Genomic DNA, 8,464 nt, shown 5'->3' with positions numbered 1-8,464 from the left:
GCGGGGTTCACGATGGAGTGTTCCTTTGCTTTGATTGTAACAACCGGCCTTTCCGATCTCATATGGACCTGTTGAGACACCGTCTAAATGATTACCAGCATCAACATGTTGCTGCTCAAGCCCCAGCCCCTCCTCCTCCACCAGTTAAGAACGGAATGCCTGGGGATGAATCAACCGATGATGAGTTAATCATCATCCTTGATCCACCGCCTGCTTTGGGAGAACCTGTGGCGGCTGTGCCTCCCCAAGGTCTACCACAGAATGGACCAATTGTTGATGGCCACGCTGTGAATGAACCCCCCCAAGTGCAGCCGCCAGTGGAGAACGGTCATGCTTCTAATGATCGTGTTGCAAACAGTGCACATGATTGATTAAGCTGTTAATTATCTTGGAGATCTGAATTGAAAGAGCTTCGTTAGTAGATTCAGATTGCTAGAATTATAATTAATATGCTACTGGTTCTTGTATTGTTTTTCTTGTTTTGCAATAGAGAATAGCAATATATGTACCAATTAATCTTTTTGAAGGTTCATTTATTTTAAAAGCAAGAGTTTTGATGGATTTATACTTTAATAACCGATATGATGACTAGTAATGCAGATCTTAAAAGTAAGAGTTAATTAGTACCACAATTCAATCATATTTGCATATAACATATCCAACCTATCCAAAATTGCATCAAAATGATGTCTAATTAGTAATTAGTAGTCATGTGTAACATATAATTCCTTCGTAGGTATAAACAAGGGCCATAGAGGACCTGATGCCCCGCCATTGACTCACTTGAATTAGGGCCCTCGAAATCTATATATTTAAAGTCGAAATTTTTCTTATGGAAAGTAACAATAAATTAGGGGCATCTTACATAGGAAAATTTGTTCAGAAATGCCCAGAATTCTCTTCTTTGGTTTGCTGGGAATATTTTTAAATATTTTAACATTAATTGTATGAGCCAATAGGTGTCAAATATTTTTTGAAAACACACTAATTTAAAACAGTAAAACTTACGAAAAAAAATCTATCATATATTAGTAAAGAGGTATGCCTAATTTGATGTATATTATATATGACAACAACATGTCACACAAATGAACACTCTTAAATCTTTTAAAAAAATTGTGCGATGACCAATAATTTCTTCATTATAAATACTGTATAATAAAATCTATACCATAAATGTTCTGCTTTAGTGCTTTGAACTTCTAATTATGTTTATGAGATTTTCTTATTCTTGGCTTAATATGGTTGGTTCCATGTGAACATCATGTGATAGTGAAACAATGTTTTTTTTTGGGTTTGTCCCTTGCAGTTTCCTTATTGTTGCTATAATACAACTTGACTTAATCTCGAGGATATGGAATGCAACTAGTTTTTCACTGAGTGAAAACAAGGAAAGATGCAACATCAATATTAGATTGATTACACTAATAGATACCTATTTGATAATTTTTTATTAGCCCTTGCATTCCAATTCCTTTCCAAAACAAGGCTATCAATTCGCATTCATGAGCGAAATTCAAATTTGTTTCATTAAAGTTAAGAATATAATTAAGCATTTATGCGTCAATCGTGGTCGATTTCCTTGAGCTTGGTCTATAAAACTGAGAAATAGTTTCTAATTATTTGCTTTAATGTACTTAGTATTGATAATATATAGTACCAACCTACTAGAGCTTTTAATTCTTGTTAGTTGTTTGGTATATATCTTCCAACTAATTTATTTAAGTATTGGCTCATAATTTTTTGCATATATCAAAAACCATTGCAATGAACGAGGACATCAAATATGTATGTTATAAGTTAGGATTTGGCTTCTTTTAAGACAAATATAAATCTAAAAATCTATGATCCAACTTTATTTATTTTACTACTATATATTATGTACTAAATATATTGTTATAATACGCAATATAATTCATATATATATATATATATATAATGTACATATTTTTACGTTTGTGTCTAATATAACCGTACATCCATGTGTAATGCAATATTATTTTAGTAGTATTATAAAAAATAAAATTCAAGGGAAACTGCAATAGTTTTGGTGCCAACACTACCCATAAGCGTCATATGAGCCCTTATGGTGTAGTCTAAAATTAAATCTAAACCACATATGGGGGACATACATTTTTCACGATAATTTATAGTGGCTTGTTTCGAGATGTTCACTAAAGATGTTGAGATAAGTTGCATTGACTTTTTTAGTTGGTTGAAAAAACAATATCTGAGTTAATTCAACCATGTTGCTTTTATAATCATTCTTGAGCGTGATAATCTTAACCACTCTAATAAATATTTAATTATATTTTTTCTTTTATAGCATAATTTTACCCATCTATAATTTGTTCATAAGGTTATTCTCATGATTGTTAAACATGTGATCATTCGACAACAAATAAAATAATAGAAGAACATGTTGTTCACAACTTAAGAGACATGTAGTACACAACTTAAGATTTAGTATTGCCATATATAGAGTATGACAATATTCAAGAAAATTACTTTATATAAAGTAAAACTTTATTAAGGAGGAAGCTTAAAAGAGTTTTTGACTCTAACAAGTTTATTGGAAGCCACTAGTTTTTTAAGACGACCAAGTAGCTTCTTCCTAGAATTGTTTGGAAGCCGTCCATAATGTTTATGGATGAATTTTGCTATGGCGGTAGAACTCGAGCCATTTTTGTTTCTTAAAGAACTAATAGCCTGTCAGATCATCTACAATTAAACAAAATCAAAGTTAGATACACTTCAAATAACAAAATCATATCATATGCACAATATATGCGCATAACATTGGAATAATACATGAAGAAACCACCTCTTCATAGGAGGGACGACGTGGCTCCTTATAGTTACTAGGTTGTGCATTCATCATAAGAACCATGGTGGTGATATTAGCTAAGATGTCTTGTCAAATACTAAGATATATCTCCTCAGATCTCCGAGTCTATTAAAATAAAGGTGTGCAATTGTTGTTGATTTATAATGATTGAAAAGTAATGTGATTGGTTTGTGATTGGTTAGATTAGTTTACCGAGGATCCTGCTATTTGATTGGTTAGATTAGCTTACTCAGGATCAGGCTTTGTTTAATGAGGACCATCGGATCTAAACCTAATCTGATGGTTGTGGAAGTGAGTTTATGTTTTTGTCCTATTCCTTGAAATTTAATTTGGTGCTCATCTTTTAATTATTTAGCTTAACCTCTTATAAATATATACTATTTACCTAATTGCAGTAACTATTCCAGTCTAATTGTAACTCATCAAAACATTTGCCAACCATACACAACATATTCTTCGGTCAGCCGAGGACCATTTCTCATTAACCATATAATTCCCATTATTTGTATATGTTTTACTTTTGATGAGATACTCTTGTTTGATGGTATCTAATTTTTCTAATTCATATTGTGGGGCATTTTAATTTTTTAAATTGACACTGATCACTTGGTCCGTCTTTAGTTATACCTTGAGAAAAAAACACATATTAATAAATTGTTATTTGGATGATTAGTTTCCTTCACCCTTCAATTAGACTAAATTGATTGGTTGGTTTAAATTAATCAAATATTGGAAACTGTAATATAGACATATAAGTCTCTTAAATATATTCAAAAAATTGCTTTGGGAAATAAGAGAGACACAAATTTTTTCATATAAAAGACAATTAAAAGGGGACCCACCCAAGGAGTATTCTATGTGATGTTTGACTTTTTTAATCAATACTTTTTGGTGTGCCCATTTGGTTCGCAAGTGAAACTATTGCTATATATAGGAGGCATGTCTCATTTGTGAAAAACAGATTATCATCACAGTTCTGTCAATTTCATTATTCTACTATATTCGGTATATTCGAGAAATGGCTAACCAGCACCACCACCACAACATCACAAATGGCGGCGGGGTTCACGATGGAGTGTTCTTTTGCTTTGATTGTAACAACCGGCCTTTCCGATCTCATATGGACCTGTTGAGACACCGTCTAAATGATCACCAGCATCAACATGTTGCTGCTCAAGCCCCAGCCCCTCCTCCTCCACCAGTTAACAACGGAATGCCTGGGGATAAATCAACCGATGATGAGTTAATCATCATCCTTGATCCACCGCCTGCTTTGGGAGAACCTGTGGCGGCTGTGCCTCCCCAAGGTCTACCACAGAATGGACCAATTGTTGATGCCCACGCTGTGAATGAACCCCCAAGTGCAGCCGCCAGTGGAGAACGGTCATGCTTCTAATGATCGTGTTGCAAAGGGTGCACATGATTGATTAAGCTGTTAATTATCTTGGAGATCTGAATTGAAAGAGCTTCGTTAGTAGATTCAGATTGCTAGAATTATAATTAATATGCTACTGGTTCTTGTATTGTTTTTCTTGTTTTGCAATAGAGAATAGCAATATATGTACCAATTAATCTTTTTGAAGGTTCATTTATTTTAAAAGCAAGAGTTTTGATGGATTTATACTTTAATAACCGATATAATGACTAGTAAAGCAGATCTTAAAAGTAAGAGTTAATTAGTACAACAATTCAATCATCTTTGCATATAACATATCCAACCTATCCAAAATTGCATCGAAATGATGTCTAGTTAGTAGTCATGTGTAACATATAATTCCTTCGTAGGTATAAACAAGGGCCATAGAGGACCTGATGCCCAGCCATTGACTCACTTGAATTAGGGCCCTCGAAATCTATATATTTAAATTCAAAATTTTTCTTATGGAAAGTAATAATAAATTAGGGGCATATTACATAGGAAAATTTGTTGAGCAATGCCCAGAATTCTATTCTTTGGTTTGCTGAATGAGAATATTTTTAAATATTTTAACATTAATTGTATGAGCCAATAGGTGTCAAATATTTTTTAAAAACACACTAATTTAAAACAGTAAAACTTACGGAAAAAAATCTATCATATATTAGTAAAGAGGTATGCCTAATTTGATATATATTATATATGACAACAACATGGCACACAAATGAACACTCTTAAATCTTTTAAAAAAATTATGCGATGACCAATAATTTCTTCATTATAAATACTGTATAATAAAATCTATACCATAAATGTTCTGCTTTAGTGCTTTGAACTTCTAATTATGTTTATGAGATTTTCTTATTCTTGGCTTAATATGGTTGGTTCCATGTGAACATCATGTGATAGTAAAACAATGTTTTTTTTGGGTTTGTCCCTTGCAGTTTCCTTATTGTTGCTATAATACAACTTAACTTAATCTCGAGGATATGGAATGCTACTAGTTTTTTACTGAGTTAAAACAAGGAAAGATGCAACATCAATATTAGATTGATTACACTAATAGATACCTATTTGATAATTTTTTATTAGCCCTTGCATTCCAATTCCTTTCCAAAACAAGGCTATCAATTCGCATTCATGATCGAAATTCAAATTTGTTTCATTAAAGTTAAGAATATAATTAAGCATTTATGCGTCAATCGTGGTCGATTTCCTTGAGCTTGGTCTATAAAACTGAGAAATGGTTTCTAATTATTTGCTTTAATGTACTTAGTATTGATAATATATAGTACCAACTTACTAGAGCTTTTAATTTTTGTTAGTTGTTTGGTATATATCTTCCAACTAATTTATTTAAGTATTGGCTAATAATTTTCGCATATATCAAAAACCATTGCAATGAACGAGGACATCAAATATGTATGTTATAAGTTAGGATTGGCTTCTTTTAAGACAAATATAAATCTAAAAATCTATGATCCAACTTTATTTATTTTACTACTATATATTATGTACTAAATATATTGTTATAATACGCAATATAATTCACATATATATATATATATATATATAAAATGTACATATTTTTACATTTGTGTCTAATATAACCGTACATCCATGTGTAATGCAATATTATTTTAGTAGTATTATAAAAAATAAAATTCAAGGGAAACTGCAATAGTTTAGGTGCCAACACTAACCATAAGCGTCATATGAGCACTTATGGTGTAGTCTAAAATTAAATCTAAACCACATATGGGGGACATACATTTTTCACGATAATTTATAGTGGCTTGTTTCGAGATGTTCACTAAAGATGTTGAGATAAGTTGCATTGATTTTTTTAGTTGGTTGAAAAAACAATATCTGAGTTAATTCAACCATGTTGCTTTTATAATCATTCTTGAGCGTGATAATCTTAACCACTCTAATAAATATTTAATTATAATTTTTCTTTTATAGCATAATTTTACCCATCTATAATTTGTTCATAAGGTTATTCTCATGATTGTTAAACATGTGATCATTCGACAACAAATAAAATAATAGAAGAACATGTTGTTCACAACTTAAGAGACATGTAGTTCACAACTTAAGATTTAGTATTGCCATATATATAGAGTATGACAACATTCAAGAAAATTACTTTATATAAAGTAAAACTTTATTAAGGAGGAAGCTTAAAAGAGTTTTTGACTCTAACAAGTTTATTGGAAGCCACTAGTTTTTTAAGACGACCAAGTAGCTTCTTCCTAGAATTGTTTGGAAGCCGTCCATAATGTTTATGGATGAATTTTGCAATGGCGGTAGAACTCGAGCCATTTTTGTTTTTAAAGAACTAATAGCCTGACAGATCATCTACAATTAAACAAAATCAAAGTTAGATACACTCCAAATAACAAAATCATATCATATGCACAATATATACGCATAACATTGGAATAATACATGAAGAAACCACCTCTTCATAGGATGGACGACGTGGCTCCTTATAGTTACTAGGTTGTGCATTCATCATAAGAACCATGGTGGTGATATTAGCTAAGATGTCTTGTCAAATACTAAGATATATCTCCTCAGATCTCTGAGTCTATTAAAATAAACGTGTGCAATTGTTGTTGATTTATAATGATTGAAAAGTAATGTGATTGGTTGATTAGTTTAGGGAGGATCATGCTTTGTGATTGGTTAGATTAGTTTACCCAGGATCCTGTTATTTGATTGGTTAGATTAGCTTACTCAGGATCAGGCTTCGTTTAACGAGGACCATCGGATCTAAACCTAATCTGATGGTTGTGGAAGGGAGTTTATGTTTTTGTCCTATTCCTTGAAATTTAATTTGGTGCTCATCTTTTAATTATTTAACTTAACCTCTTATAAATATATAGCATGTACCTAATTGCAGTAACTATTCCAGTCTAATTGCAACTCATCAAAACATTTGCCAACCATACACAACATATTCTTCGGTCAGCTGAGGGCCATTTCTCATTAACCATATAATTCCCATTATTTGTATATGTTTTACTTTTGATGAGATACTCTTCTTTGATGGTATCTAATTTTTCTAATTCATATTTTGGAGCATTTTACTTTTTTAAATTGACACTGATCACTTGGTCCGTCTTCAGTTATACCTTGAGAAAAAAACACATTAATAAATTGTTATTTGGATGATTAGTTTCTTTCACCCTTCAAGTAGACTAAATTGATTGGTTTGTTTAAATTAATCAAATATTGGAAACTGTAATATAAACATATAAGTCTCTTAAATATATTCAAAAAATTGCTTTGGGAAATAAGAGAGACACAAATTTTTTCATATAAAAGACAATTAAAAATGGACCCACACAAGGAGTATACTATGTCATGTTTGACTTTTTAATCAACACTTTTTGGTGTGCTTATTTGGTTCACAAGTGAAACTATTGCTATATATACGAGGCATGTCTCATTTGTGAAAAACAGATTATCATCACAGTTCTGTCAATTTCATTATTCTACTATATTCGATATATTCGAGAAATGGCTAACCAGCACCACCACCATAACATCACAAATGGCGGCGGGGTTCACGATGGAGTGTTCCTTTGCTTTGATTGTAACAACCGGCCTTTCTGATCTCATATGGACCTGTTGAGACACCGTCTAAATGATCACCAGCATCAACATGTTGCTGCTCAAGCCCCAGCACCTCCTCCTCCACCAGTTAACAACGGAATGCCTGGGGATGAATCAACCGATGATGAGTTAATCATCATCCTTGATCCACCGCCTGCTTTGGGAGAACCTGTGGCGGCTGTGCCTCCCCAAGGTCTACCACAGAATGGACCAATTGTTGATGGCCACGCTGTGAATGAACCCCCCCAAGTGCAGCCGCCAGTGGAGAACGGTCATGCTTCTAATGATCGTGTTGCAAACGGTGCACATGATTGATTAAGCTGTTAATTATCTTGGAGATCTGAATTGAAAGAGCTTCGTTAGTAGATTCAGATTGCTAGAATTATAATTAATATGCTACTGGTTCTTGTATTGTTTTTCTTGTTTTGCAATAGAGAATAGCAATATATGTACCAATTAATATTTTTGAAGGTTCATTTATTTTAAAAGCAAGAGTTTTGATGGATTTATACTTTAATAACCGATATGATGACTAGTAATGCAGATCTTAAAAGTAAGAGTTAATTAGTACCACA

Source organism: Daucus carota, chromosome 6 (genome assembly GCF_001625215.2).
Source record: "Daucus carota subsp. sativus chromosome 6, DH1 v3.0, whole genome shotgun sequence".
Taxonomy (NCBI): Eukaryota; Viridiplantae; Streptophyta; class Magnoliopsida; order Apiales; family Apiaceae; genus Daucus; species Daucus carota.
The sequence above is the reverse complement of the archived record's forward strand: the minus strand, read 5'-3'. Positions refer to the sequence as shown.